Consider the following 24,171-nt stretch of genomic DNA (forward strand, 5'->3'; position numbering starts at 1 on the left):
TACCCACTTACAGGAACACAGTAAGGATCACAAAAGATTTAAAGGCCACTATGAATGTGAAAGACTTTATTCTCGAGCTCACACTCACAGACCTGCAGGACAGGGAGCTCACTACTACTCAGGTGAATGCTGAGTCAATTGATATCCTCACTTACCTTGCCAGAACACTGGAAAAGGAGGTGGCTGTGTAGCCTTAGCAGAAGACCGTAGCTTCTTGAAACCAAGACCATGATGGGGTGGACAGACCCTGGAAAGCCAGGTGATGCTCTCTGCCTTGGGAGCCTGCCTTCAGCCTCTCCATGGCCTTGGCCTGCTCTGCCCTTGCCCAGTGGCCAGAAGCACATGTGTCAAGGTCTGGGTCCTTATCACTCACTCTGAAGGGGACTCATCCAAGAAGCTGAACAGATTCTGCTTGGTGAGCAGCAGCTGAGCCCTGAGCTACCCCAGGCAAGCTGCGGGACATCTGCCCCATCCCAGGAGACAAACTCCTGAGGCTGTGTTCTTCAGGAGGAGCCTCCTGGGATTAAGGGCGTTTAGGGTAGCCCAGGGGACTGGGGTGAGAAGCGGGCGGCAAAGGCAGGCAGCTGGTTCAGACCTGTGGCAGGAAGTCACAATCAAGATTCATCCTGGAAAAATGCAACTAATGCTGCACAGCTGGGACTGCTAATCAGAAACACAGGCCCAGAGGTGGCAGCAGGGACAGGCCCAGAGGGCAGGGCCCGCACCGAGGTGATAATGGGCAGCCAGCTCTGGGGCCCTCTCAGCTGCAGGCGGTGCTGCTGTTTGGAGAAGGACATTGTCACATTGCAATCTGGAAGGGCCAGTTTCTCTCCTCAGCCCTGCCTGCCTAGAACGGGATTTGTATACTGTTTATCAATAATGCTAACATCAGTTTAAACAGTAGCTAAAGCAAGGGACTACAGGGTGTGGTGACCTTTACCTCTGGAGTCCCCTTCTCAGGTGACTGCGCTTCCAAAACACTTGGGGCCTGTCTCCCTTCCCCCAGCATAGCCTGCCTGCGGGAGAGTTCTGAGATGTGCCTTCCAGCCCTCAGTGGGCTCCCTTTCCTAAAGGTTCACCACATAAGCACAGGCTCCCCCCGCTGGGAAAGGCGTGTGGTGTGACTTCCTGCCACAGGTCTGAACCAGCTGCCTGCCCTTGTGGCCTGCTTCTCACCCCAGTCCCCTGGGCTACCACAAATCCCCCTATGCCCAGGGGGTTCCTCCTGGAGGGCACAGCCTCAGGAATTTGTCTCCTGGGGTGGTGCAGACATCCCCCAGCTTGTCTGGGGCAGCTCAGGATTTAGTCACTGCTCACCAAGCAGAATCTGTTCAGCTTCTCAGATGTGTCCCTTTCAGAGTGGGTGACAGAGACCCAGACCTTGGCACATGTGCCACTGCTCACCAGACAAGGGCAGAGCAGGCCAAAGCCAGGGAGGGGCTCACAGCAGGCTCCCAAAGCAGAGAGCATCACTTTCTGGCTTTCCAGGATCTGTCCACTCTGTCATGGAAACTGTGGCTTCATGAAAACCAAGAGCAGCGCCTCGCATGCAATTAACAGCTGAGCTTACGGGAGAAAGGTGAGGGTTGGGCTCAGCCGGCACCCCTGAAAATGCAGTTCTGTTGAGCTCATTAAGCATGAACAAGCTCCTGCTGTTACCCACATGCCGGGCACTGGGTTACAAAGAAAATTCTTTGTATTCTCTACTCTCAGGAGGCTCACAGTCTAGTTGGAGAGAGACGTAAGCAAAGAGCTATTTCAACAGAGGTGAGTACAGTGACAGCAGAGCGCCCTGGAGCTGGGGGCTTGCAGAGCCCCCCACCCCCACCCCGCTCAAGAATGGGAGGCTGGACTGTCCACTGGATGCTCTGCTGGTTCTCAGTCCACACTGCCCCACCCCTGCCCTCCAGCATCCCGTCCCCTAGTCTTTTTTCAAGCTTTCCTTCTGCCCCTGGTGATGTCTTCCTCTGGAAAAGCCCTCAGGGCTAAAGAGAGGGCTCAGGGCTGGGGCCCTGCCACCATCTAACCTGCTCTGGGCCGAAGTGTCCTGGTCACTGTTAGTCCATGGGAGAAGGACCCTAACCATGGCTGGGAGACCAAGAGAAGGGGTACAACTCCCTTTTGTCTTGGATTAGAACATGACTGCCAATCTATGACCCCAGTGGTGATAGGTGCTGTGAAGGGGGGGCCCTCCGTCTTTCCCATCCCCAGGGACAGGATGGAGAGCCCTTCTCAAGGGAGAAGAGACCAACCATGTAGACCCCCGGTCCAGAGAGTATCCCCTCTGAAGAGTTTGCATCCTGTTAGCTTCCCCATTCTCAGCGCCTCCTCTGCCCCAGGCCTGCCTGGCTCCATGGGGAGAATCTACAGGGCCCCTTGCACCACCACCAGGAGCCCCTCTCGGAAGGCCCAGCTTCTGCTGGGGCATTTCAGCGGCACAAACATCTGCCTCTAGAGACATCCAGAAGCCACTTTTTGACAGCTTTGAAAGAGCAGAAGTGATTCCTTGCCCTATGCAGGGGAACATCCACCTCCTGGAATCCTCCAGACTGGAGTTCCAGGTCTGGGTTCTGGGGCCTCATAGGAAAAGTCTTGAAGAGCACAGCTAACATGGCTGCAGCTGCCTCAGGGCCAGGTCACCCTGCACACCCTTCCCCACTCTGGCCCTGCTGCCTCAGGAGCCTCCCATTCCTCTGCCCAACTTGCCCCTCATTCCCACCCAGGACTTCTCACTGCCCTAAAACCTAATGCTTGGTATCTCCTTCACTCTGGCCCAGACAAACCATCTGCTGTATCCCCAGATCACAGGGGCCCCAGGTGTCAGCCTGGGTGACCGCAGAGGCCCCATCTTTAGCATAAGCATCAGATCCTTCGACTTGTCTCATGCTGTCACTGTGCTGAATTTACTGGAGACATGGAGCACCCCAGTGGCTCTACCTGTAGGTAGGACCCTTTCTTTTCCGACTAAATCTGTCTCACAGAGTCAGCCTCAGAGAGGCTCAGCCTCCCAGGCACATTGAGAAATTGCACTGGGATGGCCACCACTTGCCTCCTCCCGTCCTTTCACGGGCCCTGCTTTCTTTCCCTGTCTCTGCACACTGTGCCTGCAGACTGGATGCTGGGTGTGAGGTTGAGCCTCCAGCTGGCCCTCCGAAGTCAAGGAAGGAGAAGCAAGTTGTGAGTCAGGGGTGGAGGCTTGAGAAATGGAGGCAGAGGGAAGTAAGATGGAAGAAAGGAAATTTGGGCCAATGGATGGGAGAGATGGAGGGGGAATCTGAAGGGCATGTGTTGGGTGGAGGGGGGTTGGCATGACAGCAGGGAGCCTGAATGGAGGAAGCAGGGGTCAGAGAGTTGGGAGCCAGGGAGAGGAGATGGGGAACCAAACAGCAATGGCAGGAGCTGGGAGCTGCCGCGTTGGAGGTTTCCTTACTGTCTGAGTGTCTGCCATGGAATTTCCCAGCCTAATAAAGAAGAATTTAAATAGACCACAACTTGCTTAATGTTGACTGTGTAAATAATCCAAATCCCCAGTTCCCTTTGTTCCACAGGCTATTTGTGTCAAGAAAGAAAGGGGCGGGAGGGGGGGTGGAATCCAACAGAAGCCACTGTCCCAGATAGCAAGAGTTGGGGACTCTCTGTTCTCCTCCATCAGGGCCCCCAGGGAGCAAGGGTTGAGGCCTGGGAGGGGGAGATTTGGGTTTCCCAGCCAAACCTTCCGTTTGTGGGCCCACACACACAAGCACGTCATCCCCACACTGACTCACGTGCATACATGTACAGTGCACATGTGTCTGCACGGCACATTTTCCCTACACTGACTCATATGCATCCATATACATGTGCACAATTGCCCACGCAGGCAGACTCGTGTGCATATGGGAAAACACACAAGTGTGTACACACTCAAACACAAGGAATCTCAGCAAGGGTCAGCTGAAGGGGCCAGGCATAAGGTCTTAGCATGGGTCAGGTCTCAGCCACTTCCCTCCACCCTGTTCTACCTGTGAGCAACCCTGTGGCCATGGCCCTGGCTTACATGGCTCAGGAATAGGATCCTGTTGAGTGGGTAGTGGAATGGCTTTGGTTACACTAAGTCATTTCTAAAGGGGGTTCCTGTTGGAGGAACAGCATGAAAACTAAGTTCAGAGTTCTTCTCTCATCCCCACTCTTGGCCAAGGACACATCTCCTGCAAGTCCCAAGTCCCACCACTCAGCTATGCTGAAGACTCAGAAGAGAGGGAGAAGACACGACCCTCCCTCAAGCTTGAGGACTGAGCATGGCGGTTTCTAGCCCCTTATTCGTAGGCATGGCAGTAGAAGGGCAATTGAGATATATCACCACCCAGTCCGAGGTACCCAAGAGAGAGAGGAAGGAAGAGAGGGAAGGAAAAGAGAGAAGGAGAGAGTTAAGAGGACAGGAGTGGAGAAGGAGATGACAGAAAGAGGCAAGGGGAGGGGAAGGCGACCAGTGTCATTTCATTCTTGCATGTGTTCCCAAGCAAACTCACGCACTCATCACACAGAGCAGGGAGAATAAGTTCTGCCAGTGGGGAAGGGGCTGGCTGTGCACATATTCCCAGGTTAGAAATCCCTGCCCCAGTCCTAATTCTGCCTGAACCCTGGGTCCTTCCTAGCCACCTAAACCATGCTCCCACCCACTTCACTGCTAGCCCTGCTTACAAGGATGTGGCTCGGATTTTGGTGCTCAGCCTCAAACTCTGGAAGGCCCAACAGAGGTCCCAAGAAATCAGTGGCAGGGGCTAGCTGGAGACCAAGCCCAGGCTACAGAAACTTTGCAGGGGTGAGATTAGGGCTCCTATCCCAGGAAGTCACAATGTAATTCCATTCTGAGAATACGAGAACAACTAGTGAGCTAAGAGTAGCCAGCCACTCCAGATAACCCAGTAGGTATCAATCAGCAGCAGCTGCCTTATTTCCACAAAGCCCTCAGTCCCTTTCTCTGCTCCCCGTTTAGGGCAGGACCTCCAGGGAGGGAAGGACAGGCCCTGCTGGTGCCTCCTTCTCGGTGGGCTGGGGGCTCCAGGCTCAGCACTGCTGCAGATGGTATACATCTCTCAGGCTGCCTGGGAAATGGACGGGAAGCGGGGCTGTCCACACGCCCAGAATCTCTGGGCTGTCACCAGGTCCCCTTGATCCTCTTTCCAAGAAGGAAGGGGGGGAAACGTGTCATTCCAGGCCCTAATCCTCTCCACATGGGCGGGCACTGGAGCCGCCAGGGCCCCGCTGTGACACGCAGGCCTGCAGGAACACCAACGCCACTGCCCCGGGAAAACCCTGCCCCCAGTCCCTGCAGGTATATGATTGCAGAAGCCTCTGCCTCCCCAGCATTTTTTACACAGCCTTCACTCTGCCTAGCACCCACCACAGGCCGGCCTCTTCCTGGCATCCCCTTACATATGCCACATCAAAGGGAAACTGAGTCAGCACCCCCCAACGGACACCTGGGCGGAAGAAGCCAGGCAAGGAGTCTGGCCCAAGCTAAGGCAGCCTGAACCTGAAGCCCTCGCAAGGGCATAACAGGCAAAGGTGTCCAAGAAGCCTGCCTGGGAGTTGGGGACCAACTCTTGCAAATCCCTGTGATGCATCAAGAGGGGCTTACCTGCCTCCCTGGACACTAGGAGCAGGACCCCAAGCAGCTATCCTCTTATCATTGAGAGACCCCCAGGGCTAGTTCCCCAAATGGGGCTGAGGCTGGTGAAAATAAGAGGAAGGGACTAGCAATGCCCCAGGATGGAGCTCTTTTGGCCAGCAAGAGGAGCCAAGAGGTCCTTGAGAAGAAGGTCTGTATATGGAGACCCTCATCCAAACCGCTCCTGAAGCCCTCCCAGACGGGATCCCATGAAAGGCCAGTTCGCACAGTAATGTTATAGCTCCTTCTTGATATAGCAAGATGGACCCCTGGCCATCTCCACAGGCTGCAGGATCCAAGGCATGGCTCAAATAACAGTTGATCTGGGCCACATGGGACCCAACTCCCAAGTTCCAACAACCTGGGCATTAGTGACCTCCATGTTAAATGTCTGGGTGCCTGAGGACACAGAACCGGCATGATAAGCACAGATATGCGTGGACAGCGGATATGGGCTGTACTCACAGCGGCAGCCCCCAGCAGCCCAAGGCAGTCCAGGTCCTGGTCCCTCTAGCTTACTCTGGGCCTACCAGGGATGCCAGGCTGCCTGACCCTCTCCAGTCACCATAACCACACAGCCTGGACCCTGCAGGCAGAGAGGCTGCCAGGAGGCCTGGAGGCCGGAATGGCCTAGCCCTGCTTTGATCTTGGGCATCAAAGGCCAGGAAATGCAATCAGCTCTGAGGAGCACTTGCTGTTTGGATGTCCCCAGCAGGCACAGGCCCAGAGCCCTCCCCGTCCTTCTCAAGCTGGGCCAGGCCCTAGCAGGCCAGCCAAGGGCCCTGGGCAGGGGGCTGGAAAGTCCACCCCCATCCCCGACCAATTCAACGGAAACTATTTTAATAAGAGCTAATTCTGCTGACATGGCATCTTCTTTCTGCACCCCCACCCTTGGTTCTCCACTCCCCTCCAGCCCCACCCCCGGCTTCCCCCCTGACTTTTATTGTCCCAGACATTTGCGTGAAAACAGGAACTTTGTGCTCTGGGCTCCATCTGCTCCTGCTTATTTCTCACTTGGAGCTGCAATCCTTGGCCACGCATGCCCCCTCCCCACCACCTCACCCTTTTCTCCTCAGACTGCCCTCAGCATCAGGGACTTGCGGAGTCTCTGGTCCCTGGGACAGGCTGATGTGGCCAGAGAGAGTAGCCTCCTCCAGGGACGGACCCCTTCTCTACCAGGCTGTGGTCATGGACGCAGGGGGCTAGGAAGCTAGGAGTGAGGCAGGACTCTGCAGCCTTGAGATGGACACCCTCTGCCCTGGAGCTGAGTTCCCATCCCCACCTGTGTCCCTATTTGCCCCAGAGGGACAGAAAACCTCCCCCACCACCCCGAGAAGAATTCCAGGTATCAGGGGAGCCTTGCGGACACCAACAGCATCTAGTGTGAGGAGCCTGAGTTTGCCAATCCCAGGGCCCTCCCCGTCGAAGGCCCCTGGCTGAGTGTCTGGGAGCCACACCCTTGAGTGAACACCATCTTATGTTGCTCAAGGGAATTCAAATGAAGAGTAAAATGCTGTGTGATTAAATAAATGAATAAGTAAATGAATAATACACAAACCTGTCATGAGCTACTCACTCTGCGTCAGGCATTCGTCTAGAATTTTACAAACATGACGTCACTTAATGGGGGGGGGCAGGGCAGGGCACTGTGCTGTTACAATCCTCACTACGCAGATGAGGAACTGAGGCACAGACAAGTTAATTAGTTCCAGGTCGTGCTGCTGGGGAGAGTGACGGAGCTGGCCTCCTTCATACCTGAAAACAGCTGCCGTCTACTCTCCCTTCTGAATCTTGGCTTCTGCTTTGTTCTAGAAAGTGCTCCTTGCTCTTCTTCTGATCCTTCAAAGCCCATTTCCATCTTCCCCATGAAGCCTATGTGCTCTCACCGCCATTTTAAAGTTAAGGGAACTGAGATTTACATTGCAGTGACTGCACTGGCCGTCAGCTCTTGCAGGGACAAGGCTGCCATCTAAAATGGAGCTCTCTGGTTACCTAAAAGTTTAAAAACCCCTTTTGCTGCGACCCATGGGGTTGGACATTTTTCTTGCCAAGCTGCCCAAATCAAGTGCCCTCAGATGCCATGGGGGCAGGGCAGGAGCCCAATCAGACAATCAGTATACAGGCCAGGCAGCGGGGCCCTCCTAGGAGTAGTAGCACTGGTGGTCCTCAGTCCTGCTTGGCCGGGATCCTGCCCCTCTCACCAAGGCCTCTGCCATCAGTCTTTGCCAGCTTCCATGCCTGGACAGCACATCAGCTCTGCTGAACCCAATGTCATGTCAGCAACCAGAACCTGGGTGCTCTCTTTAGGCCTTTCTGTCAGCCTGGGGAGACAGGCACAGCCAAATGGGCATGGTGTGACCAACCCCGGGACTGGGGAGGAGAGCCAGAGTCTATGTCTGGCTCTGTTTGCTTTTGGGCAAGTCATTGGCTGCCCTAGGCCTCGGCTTACCATGATGTAAGATAGGAAGGGGGGCTTATTATGCTCAACAGACTGGCTACCGATTGTAGAACAAGGTTGAAGGAGTCCACAAAAGCAAGGTGCATGTTTTCAAAGGATCAGGCAGCAGGCACCAGAGAGAAGAAAGAGAATTCCAGGGGGCTTCCTGGGGGAGGTGAGCTGTGATCCCAGATCCTGGAGGAGGGAAGGGAAGCGAGCTCTGCAAAATGTAACCGGGGGAGCCCTGAGCTAGCGCTTGGGCAGCTGGTGCGGGCCTGGTGCGCTACAACAGAGGCCAGGGAGAGGGCCGCCAGCCCCACAGGAAGCTCCAGCATGTTGTTGGGTAACTTCTCCTCCTGTTTTCTGGGAACAAACTATTTGGAGAAGAGGGGGAGGGAGACCTTAAAGGCTTCCAGATGGGGGGCCCTTCTGCCCAGCCCGCTGCTGCGCCGCCACAAAGTCTGTGCATGCTTTCTAAGAATCCCAGCAAATGTTAGTCAGGGAGGCTCTGGGGAGGTCTTCTGGGCCATTCCCCTGCCTCTGTGATCCCCGCTATCCCAAAGCTGACAGGGGGCCATATCCCATCCTTTGGTAGTTACTCAGGGGGTGCACAGAGAATGTGGCATCATCGTTACCCTCTTCCCTCCCTGAGAGGCTCTGTGTCTTGGCATCCTCTCTCTCCGCTTCATCTGGCTGCTTTGCCCTGAAGGTAGGGGGGTAGAGGGGAGGGCCTTCCTCTCCCAATACCAGGGGAGACCATTTTCCCAGAGAAGAGAAAACATAACCATCTTGGGGCCTCTGTGGAGGGGAGGGGCAGGGTATAAGGATAGAGGGAAGAAGGGGAAAGCAGCAACTGAGGCTGCCCAGGGGAAAGGAAAGGAGGGCTGGGGTCAGCTGTGGACAGGTCCAGCCCCTCCTCGCTGTGCACTCAGCCAGGGCTTGCTGCAGGATGGGCTCCCACTCCTGTCCCATCATTCCATGATGCCCACGCTCTGAGACAGCCGCCTAGCTGCCTCTTAACCTTCTTACCATGTTGGCTCCCATCCTCTCTCCTGGCCTGTCCCCACCAGCAGCCACTCCCTGAGCTGGGTGGTCAGAACATGCAGCCCTACCCTGGGGACACCCAGCCTCATCTGGGCTGCAAGGACAGAGCCCTGGAGGGGCCAGAGGAGGTCCAGAGCAGAGACACTGTTGCCAGGGCTCAGCCTGTCAGGATTCCTACCCCTTTCTGCTCTGGCTAGGATTTGCTCACCAGACTCAGGCTGTGGGATAGGATGGAATGGAATGGGGAGGGGGACAGGGTAGGGAAAAGAGACTTTGAGAGGGGTCCTCTGCCCCTGGGGCCAGACTGGAGCTCTATCCATGTACTGCTGACCCTCTGGGTCCCATACTGGAGATGGAAGAAGTGAGGGCCAGAACTCAGGGTCTCAGAAAGAGCATCAGGCTCCCCCAAAGCCTATCTCTCCCCAGACTGTTGCAACGCCAATGAGAGGGCATGTTTGAGTCCATCGGGAAACCATGACACACACACCCCATGGGTGAAGGGGGCACTTGTGCAGAGCCAGGGTGATGTCCTGGAGCAGAGCAGCTTTTTGTCCTGGTCACCAGCCAGCCCTGGACCCAGGTGGGGGCATGGGGTCTCACCCACGGGACTTCTGCTTGGAAGATGGAACGCCCCCCCCCTGGAGGTTGAGGGAGACAAAAGCTTCCCACATCTGCCATGGCTCTTCCTCCCACTTAGGGCCCAGAAAGACCTGCGCTTTGGCTCTAGGGCCCTGCCCTGGGTGGAAGGGGAACATGAGAGAGGGGCTCCATGGGTGCTCCCCTTGGAGAGGGTCTGTCACAAAAGGCCCAGGAGGCCCTCCCTGAAGCAATGAGGGTTGCTCTAAGGTGGGTTGTGGCTGTCGGGTGCAGCAGAGGCAGAACGGTGAGGTGACAGGCTCAGCAGAAGAGAACCCTGTGGCTGTGCCAAGCTCCCAACAGGTCTGGGCCTTTCCAACAGATCACCTGTGCCTGGTCATGACTGACACCAGGAGGAAGCAGAAGGAGCCAAGGGGACCCTGGTTTACATGCTCCTGCTGTTTACTTCTTCCTCCCTTTTCCTGCTCTTCCCTACAGAGGCCCAGATGAGCCCACACCAGCAGTCCTGTCCTCAAGTACTGCCTTTGCAGGCTCCCCTCTGCTGCTCCCCATCTGTGGAACCTTCCAGATAGGTGTCCTCAGGCCTCCTGGTAGCTGACATCCCCCTCCCCAACCCGCTGTCCCCTGACCCTCCTCCAGGGCGCTTCCATTGTCCTCTCTCCTCGCAGCCCATCCAGGGACAGAATCTGGAATCTGCTCACCGGCTTTCAACTTCTGACTCTCTGCTCTACTTCTATCTAAATCAACCCAGCTTCTATCAAAATCCTTCCTGGGCCCAACCCTACTCTGCCTCTGCCTTCCACTGTACCACCGACAGGTCCCTGTCCCTCTTGAGCCTCCGTTTCCCCTCTCCAACAGGAGCTGAGACAACAGAGACTCTCAGTCCCAGAGGCTCCAACTTCCAGGCAGTGTTTCAAGGTAGGCAATTTAAGGGGCAAATGTATGCAGATGGATATGCAAATGGGCACCTCCAGGATTTATGGGTGGCCTTAATTTCAAGGGGAGGAGGCGGCCTCAGCCTGGCTGGGCCCACTAAATCCTGGCCGGTGTCAGCGCCGTAAAGCACCATGATGAAGGGCGGGCAGGCGCTGGGGGAGGCCCTGATTTACAGCCGAGGAGCCTCCTCCCCGAGGCTGTGAAGGCAAGCGCCCGCGGGACAGGGATGAGGAAGGATTTATGTCCCCCGCTTCCCCACCCCAGAGGCAAGTGCAGTCGGGAGAGCGGCAGAAGGTGACTTTCACCTTCAGAGCCAGCACTACTCTGGCAGAGCAGCCAGGGCACTACCCCAGGAGAGGCAGAAGAAAGAAATGGGTGGGGTCTGGGTGGGGCCCCAGCCGGTGACCACTGCCCAGCCCTTAGCTATGGCTTCCTCTTCCAGGCAGCCTTCCAGCTCTGACACAGCCCCAGGTAGCCCAGCCCTCTCCAACCTGGTGTCACCTTCTCCAGCGGGGCCCCAGCTGCAGCGGACCCATGTTCTCAGCCCTGACAAGGTTCAGTCCTGGAAGACTGAGGGGAGCCGCTCCACCGCGCTTCCTCTGAGATCAGTTCTCCCCAAAGTCTAGCCTCACTCCCTTCTGCTGGGGAGAGAAAGAACAGTGCATTTGGATCTCTTTTGGGTGGCCATAAGCAAGAAAGTTCTCCTTCATCTTCACCCAGCTAAAAGCTGTTTGCAGTGACCTGTCCTTCCTCCCCACCCTGCAACATCTGCCAGGTGAAAAGGGTGGCAGGGAGGGACAAAAATCACACTGCAGGCACCCCTCTCTCTATGTGGCTGCTGAGTTCCTGAGGTTACTGGAAAGTTAAATTTTGGAAAGGTGACACTGCTTCTCCAGTGACTCATCTGAGTGCCTCAGGAATGAATGATTCATCTGTCACTCAACACTCAACCGGTGTTGCCCACACCAGGGAGTCCTGCTGAGTGCCCAGGCTGAGAGAGCAGTGACGGAAAGTGCAGACGCAAAATCCCCACCATGAGGTTATCAGGGCTGCCCAGCCCCAAACTCTAAGGGCTGGCCACCCCAGCCCAGGGTATTACCTCTCCATAAACAGAGTTTCCTGTCCTGTTCTCATCATGAAAGGAACCCAGCTAAGAGTCCCTCAGGTAAAGAAAAGTTCCCTTTGCAAATGTAAACACATATATCAAAGGGCGTGATTCCGTTGAGCTGTTGGTATAGCAAGTTGTATGTTTTGAGCTGAGGCAATGTACCCTGGCCTTCTGCATGTGTGTGCCACAGATGGCCCAAGGACTTTGGCCTCGGGAAGAGATGTTTTCCTGACCAAAGGCTTCACCTTAGGGTCCCAAGAATGAATCTCCAGCCCTCAGCACCTCCCTGCTGTAAACTATGAACTCTGAAATATCTCCTGGGGCCCCCAAATGTTCTGTGCCCCTCTCTGGCTTCCCTCAAAGAACAAACCCAGTCACCATAAATGCTGCTGTCTTGAGCCCATCTCTGTGACAATTTTTTTTTTTTTTTGGAGACAGGGTTGGGTCCCTTGCAGTGTCACCTAGGCTGGAGTGGAGTGGTGCAATCACAGCTCACTGCACCCTCGAATTTTGGACTTAAGCAATCCTCCTGCCTCAGCCTCCTTTGTAGCTGAAACCGTAAGTGTGTGCCACCACACCAGACTAATTTTTAAATTTTTTGTAGAGATGGGATCTCCCTATGTTGTCCAGGCTGGTCTCCAACTCCTGGGCTCAAGCAATCCTCCCACCTCAGCCTCCCAAAGTATTGGGATTACAGGCAGGAGCCACCACACCCAGCTTCTGCGACACTTAAATTATTTCTGAGAACCAGGCTATTTAAGCAGGATTTCTTATGATTCAGTATAGAGAGCAAACTCCAAAGAAGTTTCTGCTTGCAGATTTGACCTAGAGCTTGGCCCCCAAGTTCTCACAGACCCAAGGCAGCAGGTGGTGGAGGATGTGGGAAGTCACCAGAGAGAAGGGGGAGGCTGTGTGGAGGGCAGAGCACGTGCATTGATGAATACGCGCGCTTCTTACTTTCAACTCGGTCTGTTCAGGGTGCTTCAGTTGACAACTTGTGGGCCAAACAGAATCACTGCAAATAACTGCGCAGTTTGTGCAGCTCCCAGTACCCTAGTCCAGGGCTATATCAATAAAAGGGACCCCTTTACCTAATTCATGCAAAGAGTAACGGAAGCCCCGATGCCAGGCACTGTGTAGCTATGTTTACATCCATTGCCTCATTTAATCTCAATGGCGGTAAATGTTACATCCCATTTGGTGAGAACATGAAGGCATGGCGAGGTTCAGTTACTTGTCCAAAGTCACACAGCTGGTAATTGATGGAGGTGAGATCCCAGCAACACTGTCCTTTCCGCACCTCATTCTTGTTGATTTACCTGCTCTGACTGTACTGTCACCTCTAACTCTGTCCCTTTAATGTTGCTGTTATAACCCAGATGACCTCAGCCCCCATCTAAAGACTGACAATACCAAGTACTGCAAATAGGTAAAACAACCAGTACTCTCATAGATTCCTGGAAGGAATGTAAAATGGGACAGCTACTTTGGAAAACTATTTGTGAGTTTGTTGAAAAGTTAAACATATACCTACTATATGACTCAGCCATCCCACTCCTACATACATACCCAAGAGAAGAGAAATAAGATGTCTAAAGATTTGTACCTGGAGGTGGGTAGGCATAAAGGAAAAGGGGGAAATGCAGGGGCAAGTGGGGGCTGGAGAGATGGGGGCATCCCTAGGCTGCCTCACTTAGCTGCATTCCTCTGCAATCCAAGTCGAAAGCTCTTGGGAGCCCCATGCCAACATCATGAGGGCCAATCTGAGAGAAGGGGAAAGCCATTGGGAAGCCTGGGCAGTGCTCGGAGGGCCCACTGATGACCAGGCCCCCAGCTCTGGCCCCTGCTGGTGGGAAGGGCTAGGGTGGGGGCTAAGAAAGGAGCATAGGTAGGAATGGCCCAGGCACAAGAGGAGAGTCACAAAGCAAATAACTGTGTGGACAGTGGACTGCGGCTGGCTGAGAACAGAGGTGATGAGGACCTGTCGTGGGAATTAGACAGAGAGCTGCAGCCTGGCAGCTCTGCAGGTGCCCAAAGATTCAACCTGTGCACCTGAGATGCTCATTATGAGCCCCAAGACTCATTCTAAGGTCCAGCCCTAGATGGGTAAAAGACAGGCCTGGCTGAATTTGCCCCATGGATGGGTGCCAGCAAGCTTCCAGGCTGAAAGTTTCAGGGAGCTGCTGCTGGGTGAGGCCAGGATAGGGCTTGACTCCATTTCTACTCCCTTGCCACGCAGACCGCACCCTACCACCCTAACGCTGCCCCTGACCTGGTCATGGACAGCAGTATTAGCCTGTGAGCCTCGGATTCAGCTCACCCACGCTCTGAGCCAGAAGACTGGCCTAGAGGGATATGGGGAGCCCTTTCCCTGCTGCAACCAGTGTCTGCAGGTCTTGGCCTAGCAGGCTGGTGTGGCAGAGCTGAAGTATCCCCAAGAACCTCTGGAGGTGGCCCTCACCACCCCACTGTCCTCTGCCCCTGCCCCTGGTTCCCTGCTTCCATTTCTGCTTTCTGCTGGGATGGAAGCCTCAGCTTTCTGTTCCAGGTTGCTACTCCAACCCCTGCCCTGGCCCCCCAGAACCCCACCTTGGTTGCTGTCTACTCCTCCTTGGTGGCAGTCAGCATGGAAGGCCAGGTTATTTATACCCCAAAGAGAAGAGACAGTGCCTCCCGGGCTATTTTCAAGCATCCTCAAAACGACATTAGCCCTAAAGAAGAGCTTGGTGGGGTTAGATCTGAGGTGGAAGGACACCCTAATTCCCCACACCTAGCCCAATGTTCATTATCAGGGGTTTGGAGTCATATCTGGGACATCAAGCAGCCCTCTGTCACTTAAAGGATAACAGTGCATTCCAACTTCAACCAGGAATGCTCACTCTTCACCACCAGCATTTTGGATGACCCAGGTCAGCACCAGCTGTAGGCAGGGCTAAGGGAGTGCCTGTGGGTTTGTCTGTTCTGGCAAGGGAGCACAGACTCCTTGATTGGAAGAGAGACCTGCCTGTGTCCACCCACCCCAATCTGAAGTTATTCCCTGTTATTCTGTCCTTCGACTTTCATGCCACCCACCACACCTCCCACCTGAAATATGAACCACTCTCAGTTTCAGCTTACAGAGCTTTTTCTCCTCATTTAAAGTTTTTCATTTTTGTTTTACTTATTTATTTGTTTCAAAGATGGGGTCTTTCTCTGTCACCCAAGCTGGAGTGCAGTGGCATAATCATAGTTCACTGCTGCCTCGACCATCTGAGCTCAAGTGACCCTCCTGCCTAAGCCTCCTCCTCTCATTTTTAAAAGCAATTTCTTTTCTTGTCCCAAATCTCCTTTTTTCCACTGCTTCGTCCAGCCCTTCACACATTCTTTTCTGAGCTCTAAAGTTCTTCCTCCAAGGTCTTCTGTCTTCCCTCCCACTCCTCTATCCCCCTCTTCACCAGTGCAGCTGTTCAGAAGAACAGTTATTTATTACATGAATGCCACCTACTGTGTGCCCCAAACCACAGGAACTAGAGGCAAGATAGGTCCATCTTTGGTTGAAGAATGGATGTGAACCAATAAATGTAGCCCAGAATATGCCCATGGTACAGTCTAGGTCCCAGAGATATGGAACACTTCCAAACAGGGAGGCAGTATATGAATGGGTAGTGATTTCTCCCTACCCTGCTTGGCTTCTCTAAAACATGATGGTATGACTGACAAAAATGAGCTCCCTGTCTTTTCCCTTTGTTGAATGCTCCTGGGTACTTCTAGGAGATGCCTGGTACATCTTCTTGGAAAATACATACAGTATCTTCTGATCTTTCCCCCTCTTCCCTCACCTTTCTCTCTTTCCTCCCTCTCCCTCTCCTCTCTCTCTCTCTCTCTCACTCTCTCTCACACACACACACACACACACACACACACACACACACACGATTGTCCTATACAAGGATGAAACTACACCTTTGAGAGCTGATGGTCTTTCCAGACTTGAGTGATACAGGATAGACAGCAGAGTCTTCCCTATTAAATGCTCTGGAAGAGGAATGGAGCTCCACTAGGCGACAATGGTGTTCTCGGTTGTGGGAAGCCTGTGCAAAGCTCTGTGGCTGAACTTCAAGGTGTCCCATACTTTCTGATCACACTTACTTACTGTACTGGTTAAAGCTCTGGTGGCCAGACATGACTCAAAGTTCACCCCAGACCGACTTAAACAAAGGGAATATGTTAACTCTCAAACAAAACTTGGCAGGTTGATCCAGAGAAGCTCAACCCAGCTGCCTAAAGGAGGTCACCAGGGACTCAGTTTCTCTCTAGGTCTTTGCTTTATTCTCAGCACTGCAAGGTGGCTCTTCAGCTTTCCTCTCTGTGCAGCCATGCCAGACTACTTTCTGGCACATTGACTAAGAGAGAAGAAATTCTCTGTGCCAGGTACACAATCATAATCATTCTCATTCTCTCTCTCTCTCTTTCTCTCTCTCTCCACTTTCTCAGAAATTCAGCAATGTGTCCTTGAAGCTCATTGGTTCTGACTGGGTCAAATATACATCTTTGCACCCCTCACTGAGGCCTGGAGAATATAATCCTCTGATTGGCATAGACAAGATTGTGTGCTGCAACCTTGGGCATGTAGGCTGAAAGTGGGGCACTATGGGCACCATGGCCAGGACCACTGAGGATGGACACAGGACAGAAGAGCAGCAGATAGCCTGGGCACTCTCTGCATGATGTGGGTGATACGGTCACCTGGGATTTGCTTCAGACCAAACAACAAGTCACCTTGAGGAGGAAGACTCTGCTATCTATCCCATATCACCTAAGCCTGAACAGAGAGAGTATTAGCTCTCAAAGGTGCAATTTCATCGGTATACGGGACAATTTGTGTAAGAGTGGTGCATGTGCGTGTGTCTGTGTGTGTATGTGTGTGTAAAGAGAGAGAGAGAAGGGAGAGAGAGAGGGGGAAAGAAGGGAGAGAGAGAGAGAAAGGAAGAGGAACTGTATACATAAAATGTTCATTGTTGTCATCATCTTCCTCTGGAATATGGAAACACTGGAGCCTTGAAAGCCCTTCCTTCCAAATGCTAAACAGCCAAAAAAAAAGACCACACATAAAATGTGATGCTGACACTGACCCCAGTCTAGCCTGAGAGGCTGTCCTCATTGGGCATGGCTCTGGGAGGCTGGGGCAGCTCCTACAGTCCCACAGCCTGGAAGGATGTGCACCTGGAAGAAAATAGGGCTGGGACTCTGAGCACCTGTGCACCCAGGCTAAGACCAGTTTCTCTTTGTCAAGGAAGAACCCACAGCCCCAGCCCTCTGGCACTTGCAGGGACAGACTGAGGTGGGTGGGGAAGTCTGGAAGGGTCCCGGGCCTCCAACTCCACAAATCATCCTGTTTTAATGTAAATGATGATTGCCAAGAGTACAGCATGTTTTCCTGTGTCAGCAGCTCAGTGACTAATGCCCCAAGATAAATGGCTTTGTTTTGCCTTGTTTGGAGGGATTCTGTAACCCTTCTCTCCTTTCCACAGAGTGGACTCCCCAGAGCGCTCCCAATCACAGCCTGGAGCTCAAGATGCCACCCAGGGTTCAGGGCCTCTTGCATGTGGTAGGGTCCCTCCCAAGTGCAACGAGAGTCTGGGAACCTGGCCGACACTGGAGGCTGAAGGATCCGAGCCCCCAAGGCAGCGGCTGGTGAGAACTTAGGCTGAATGGTCTGAAGTAATCTGCCATCAGTTCCCAGCAAATTACTTTAGAGGCGCTGAGAGCAAGCTCCATGCCCTCCAGCCAGGCAGAAGCTGGGGTTGAAGGGAAGCTCCAGAAGGCCAGTATGATTAGGGAGAAATTTGGGGCTTGAGATGGAAGGGGAAGAATAGGCAAGTGGGATAAGGGAGAGATTACACTGCCATCTTGTGCCATGTGGGTGTTACTAAGCCAGGATTTTTTTTGCCAGTGGAGACAGGATTTTGGCAGACACACAATCTGTGGACCCAGATCCAGGTAGCTGGAAATCTTGCCAGTAGCACTTACTGGCTGTGGCACTCTGGATGGTATTGCTTCCATTTAATAGATGAGGAAGCTGAGGCTTACAGCAGCTAAGCAATTTGCCTGAAGTCTCACATCTAGTTCATGGTAGAATGTAAACTTAAACCAGGGAAGTCCATCTCTAGAGCCAATAGTGTTAAATGAAGGAGAATACATCTCCCCAGCTGTCTGTTGACCTCTGACCACCCAACATGAAACGCAGCTCCTCACCCTTCTAGAAATGCTCCCTTGCTTAGCCACATGGCAACTCTTGTGGTAGACTTTTGCCACCTTCTGCTTTCTGAACACACTTCCTGGTCCATGTGGTATGTATCCCTTCCAGGCTGGAGCTTGTCATTGTCAGTGTAAAGCCCTCCAGAGCTCTTTCTCTCTGCCACCAGATATGTTCCAAAGAGTCTACTCTATCAGCCTGGTTCCTATATAAGGATAACATGAAACAGGCTCCAGCCAGCCCACAGTGGACAGGAAGTGTGAGTGAGAAATAAATCTCCATTGTTTTAAGCCGTCAAGATGTTAGGTTTGTTGCTGCAGTACAACTTATCCTATCCTGACTGATTCTCTGCTCTTTCCTGAGGAGGAAGCAGGTGAGTTCTTCTAGATGTACCCAGAAGCATTCAACAAAGGGAAAGAACAGGGAGCCAATTATTACCAGTCATACCATCATGTTTCAGAGAAGCCAAGCAGGGTGGAGAGAAATGGGCCTAAGGGAGACAAGGATTACAGGGGCTGTGTACCATACAGAGCTTTCAGACTGCAGGAGAATCGTGCAGTCCATTTGAGGCCAAGGAGAGCTGGGCCAGGGAGTCCTCTCTCACACAGTCCAGATCCAGCCTGGAGCCCGGAGCTACCCAACTCTCACATGAAAGAAGTCAGAGCCTAGCCTCAGGAGGGGCTGGATCACCCTCAGGCTTCTCAGCTGCAGATCGGTGTCTTGCACAGGCCCATGGCACTGGTGCCCAGACACTCAGGTACAGAGTCCCTCCTCCAAGCAGTCACTGTGTACAGTGTACTGGATCCTCAGTGGGTATGAGCCCTAGGAACACAAATTGCAGTATCAGGCATTAGGTAGTGGGACCGTGGAAGGAATCCCTGTAAATGGGTCTGGGCCATGTGGAAAAGTGTGGGCATTAATCCTTCTCTGGGATAATCTCCTCCCCACTCTAGCATAAACAGAGCCCTCTATGCGGCCCCATCCTGGATTTCTAAGACAACTAAAGAGAAAGTGGTTAGACTATAAAACAATCTCTTCTGGGTAAGGTGGTCTGAGGCTGGATTTGAACTGGGACAGATGCTGGGATCTGGTTCTCAGAAGATGGGGAGTAGAGACTTTTCTCTAAAATGGCAGCCGATTGGTGTGGATAGGGGTATGCCTCCAGGTGCAGTGGCCCCCAGACATGTTACTTACCACTTTCCCCTTTCCCTCCAGGCAGGGCTAGCCTATACTCATTCTTCACCTGACCATCTCCCCCTCCCAGTTCCCCAGCACCAGCCCACTTCCCAAAAGCTGCATGAAAGGTCTGATCATCCTTCCTACACAATGCGTAAGTTTCTTCCAGAAGATCTCAGAAGTGCCGTGCTATTTCCTAGAGAAGCAGTGAATTGTGAAGTCCCCTCTAGCCCTTTCCCCCAGCCAAGATTAGTGATTTGAAAGCTACCTTGGGCTGGGTGCAGTGGCTTACATCTGTAACCTCAGCACTTTGTGAGGCCAGAGCAGGTGGATCACCTGAGGTCAGGAGCTCAAGACCAGCCTGGCTAACATGGTGAAACCCCATCTCTACTAAAAATACAAAAAATTAGCTGGGCATGATGACAGATGCCTATAATCCTGGCTACTCAGGAGGCTGAGGTAGGGGAATCACTTGAACCCAGGAGGTAGAAGTCGCAGTGAGCTGAGATCGTGCCACTACATTCTATACTCTAGCCTGGGTAACAGAGTGACACTCTGTCTCAAAAAAAAGAGAGAAAGAAAAAGCTACCTGGGAAGCAACCTGGAAGTTAGCTTGGAAGCTACCATTAGCATCACATTTGACTCTTGCATCTGTTAGAAGAAGAGCATGGAAGAAACAGCCCAGCCCTTGAGATCAGACAAACTTGGGTTTGATTCCCAACTCTACCATGGGCCAGACGCGTAAACTTGGGCACAGGGCTTAAATTCTGTAGGCCTCAGCTTCCTCATTTGTAAAATGATGATATCAGTCATCACATCATGATAGTATCTAATTAAAGGTGAAAAGGGATGAAACAAGACAGCCCTTAGCATACGATCTGTCTGACATGCATCACATACAAGTGCTTAATAAATGTTCAGTATTACTGTGCTCTTCCAAGGGAGAAAGAAGCAGAAAGCCTCCTGAAAGCCTCCCCAAGCAGTCAATAAATTTGCTTGATTCAAAACAGGAGGTAGGGGAACAAAACAGAGGCTTGGGGAAACCACGTAAGGGGCCTGGCAAGGACCCTAAAAGCCTGGTCAGCTGCAGCACCCAAGTACTAAGCACACTGGTGACAAGGTCTGCGGGCAAGAAGGAGGTTCTGGGGGCCAGGAGTCCTGTCAGCCAGCAGCCTGGAGCCTGCCCAATGCTACGTCGGGTGAACATCTGAACCTATCTGTTCAATGTCCAGAAGAGTTCAAAACCCAGCCCTAGGAAAGCTCTTCCTTAGTTGCACCCCATCCACTCTGTCATCACTTTTTTGTTTCTGCTATTGCATTTGTTATGTTCCCTTTTTTTGACCTTCAAGTTGCTTGTGCATATTTCAGAAGCTGTCAGGTCTCTCCATCCAAACCAGTATGCATGAGGAGCGGAGGCCATGGGGAGCACCAAGTGCTGTTCAGGAGCCCAGAGAGACCCAGAAAGGCACAAAATGAAGAAGATGCCACCTTTAGGGCTGCTTGAAGAAGACAGGGCCCCATCTTCCTGAAAGATAGCTGCCTAGATGAAGAATTTCATCCTAAAGCATTCCAATATGTGTCAGTCATTTAACTCCAGCCTAATTTATATGGAAATCAATAATATGAGACTTTGGGTCCCAGGTAGCAGAGCAAGCAGGTACCCAAACCTTACTCCTCCATCCCAGCATATAGGAATGACAGATATGTCATTAATTTAGAATATATGTACGTAACTGTGTTAAAGAGAATAAAGAAAGGAAGATCTTCACATGTGAATAGTGGCAAAGGAAACTAAAGCAGGAGCTGGAGTACAGCTAAGAATTGGGAACAGAGAAGGGTCACTGGGATTAGGGCTGCTATGTCAAGACTGGGCTCCTACGTGAAGCCATGAACACATAGCCCGCCCACCAGGGAGGCGGCAGACTCTACTCACCCACCTACCCATGTGTCTGGAAACATACTGCTTACCCATGACCAGAAACACAGATGGGGCCCAAGAAAGAAATTGCTCCCCATATCAATATGAAGTTCAAAACTAGTCCATCCACATGGAGATGACCACAAGACAAAGTTGTGAATCAGAAAGGCACAAGATGAACCAAGAAGATGCCACTTTTAGGGCATCTCCAACTCCAAGCCCTGGGGAGCTGGGGCTAAGGAAACTGCAAAACTACCCTATAGAGAATGCCATTTAGGAGAATACCTCCAAAAAAACTGAACTGTCAAAGGAGATTATCCACAAAAAAAATTAGAGAGAGCTGTGTAATTTACAAACATGTACAGGAAAAAAATAATAAAGTCAATTCAACAGAAGGCAAGAATGAAGGGGAAATGAATAAGCAAAGAAAACCCATGGTGAATAGGAACAAAAATGGTATTGCCAAAGTAAGTAAAAGTATATTTATACTCATAATAACAGATATAAATGGGTCAAATCTTTATTCAAATACGGAATTTCATAATGACCTTTACCCTCTTTAATTCACTTATATGCTATTTATGAAAAAAAAATCTAAAATTGACACAGGAAGGTTGGAAATAAAGTTATCCATTAAAATGGTATAACAGCCAGGCACAGTAGTACACATTTGTAGTCCCAGTTACTTAAGAGGCTGAGACAGGAGGATCCCTTGAGCCCAGGAGTTTGAGGTTACAGTGAGCTATAATTGTGTCTGTAAACAGTCATTGCACTCCAGCTGGATCTCCAACTTTAAAAACAAAAAAATAAAATCAGCCAGGCAGGGTGGCTCATGCCTGTAACCCTAGTGCTTTGGAAGGCTGAAATGAAGGATTGCTTAAGACCAGGAGTTCAAGATGAGCTTGGGCAACATAGCAAAACTCCATCTCTACAAAAAAAATTAAATAAAATGAAAGTTAGCCAGGCACTGTGGCACTTGCCTGTAGTCCCAGCTACTCAAGAGGCTGACGCCAAGAAGTTCAATGTTATCATGAGCTATGATGGCACCCTGCACTATAACCCAGGCCGAAGAGTGAGACCCACTCTCTAACATAAATAAATAAATAAATAAGAGGCCTGGCACGGTGGTTCATGCCTGTAATCCCAGCACTTTGGGAGGCTGAGGTGGGCAGATCACGAGGTCAAGAGATTGAGACCATCCTGACCAACATGGTGATGCCCCGTCTCTACTAAAAACACAAAAATTAGCCGGGCGTGGTGGCACATGCCTGTGGTCCCAGCTACTCAGGAGGTTGAGGTGGAAGAGTCGCTTGAACCCAGGAGGCGGAGGTTGCAGTGAGACAAGATTGCGCCACTGCACTCCAGCCTGGCAACAGAACAAGACTCCATCTCAAAAAAAATAAAAAAATAGGAATAAATTAAATAAATTTTTAAAAATTTAATGGCATAACCATAATGCCTTATATTCAACTGACACACTTAAACTATGCAATTGATAGCATCAAAAAAGAAATGGACAAATCCACAATCAGAATAGGCCACTCTCTCAGAGATGAACAGACATTTCTCATATTATAAAAAGATTTAAACAATAAAATTATAGGAGATTTGATGTAATAGAGTCATATAGTACTTTGCACTCAACAGAAAGCACACACTCCTTATAAGTATATATGGTCATTTATATTTGGCTTGCACTGTCTGTCAAAAGAAGTCTTATCAATATGATACAGATACAGACCACATGTTCTGACCACCACACAATACAACTCAAACCATTAACGAAGGCCCTCTTCAAAAAAAAAAAAAAAAAAAAAAGCCCGATATATTTGTTTGGAAGCAAACAAGTAAAACAATCCCACTGCCAAACAATGTATGGGTTAAAGAAGAAATCTCAATAAAAATTATGAATGTTTTAGAACTGAACAATGATGAGAGGGAAGAACAGAAGGGCATGGCACATCAGAATTTGTCAAGCTATACCCAGATAGATGCGACTAAACCTAAATATATTTACTAGAAATTGAGAAAGGTTTAAAATAAATGGATTGGGGATTCAACTCAAAAAGTTGAAAATAGAATAATGGGAAAAAAACAAAAGGAAATAGTAAAAAAGGAAATAATAAAGATAAAAGCCAAAAATAATAAAACAAAAAGAAATAAAAATAGAAAGGAATGATTAAATAAAAAGTAGTTTTTGAAGAGCTTAAAACCAAGCTATCATTCATCCCAACAATCCCATTACTGGGGACATACTCAAAAGAAAATAAATCATTCTACCAAAAAGATGCATGTACTTGTATGTTCATTGCTGCACTACTCACAATAGCAAAGACATGGAAACAACACAAGTGCCCATCAGTGGTAGATTGATAAAGAAATGTGGTACATACAACTATGGAATACTATGCAGCCACAAACAAGAATGAAATCATGTCCTTGGAAGCAACATGGATGCGGCTGGAGGCCACATTCTAAGCAAATTAACACAGGAACAGAAAACCAAAAGTATTATATAGGAGCTAAGCACTGAGAATGCATAGACATAAATATGGGAACAATAGACTGTGGACTACTAGAGGGTAGAGGGAGTGGGGTGGGTTTAAAACTACCTATCAAGTACTATGCCTGCTATCATGGTGATGGAATCCATACTTCAAACCTCTTCACACAATATTCCCAGGTAACAAACCTGCATATGTATCCCCATATCTAAAATAAAAGTTGAAATTTTTTTAAAGTGGTTGTCTGGAAGTAAATAAAACTAATGAAATACAGTTATACATCATTTAACAATGGTGATACATTCTGAGAAATGCATTATTAGGCAATTTTGTCACTGTGCAAACATTGTACTTAGTGTGCATGTACACAAATCTAGATGTTACAGCCTACTACACGCTATACTGTATGGTATGGCCTATTGCTCCCAGGCTACAAATCTGGACAGCATGTTACTGTACTGAATACTGTATGCAATTGGAACACAATGGTTATGTATTTGTGTTTCTAAACATAGAAAGGTACAGTAAAAATGTAGTATAAAAGGTAAAAAAATGGTATACCTATA

The sequence above is a fragment of the Sapajus apella genome, unplaced genomic scaffold, assembly GCF_009761245.1.
Source record: "Sapajus apella isolate SASKATOON/1434 unplaced genomic scaffold, GSC_monkey_1.0 scaffold26, whole genome shotgun sequence".
NCBI lineage: Eukaryota > Metazoa > Chordata > Mammalia > Primates > Cebidae > Sapajus > Sapajus apella.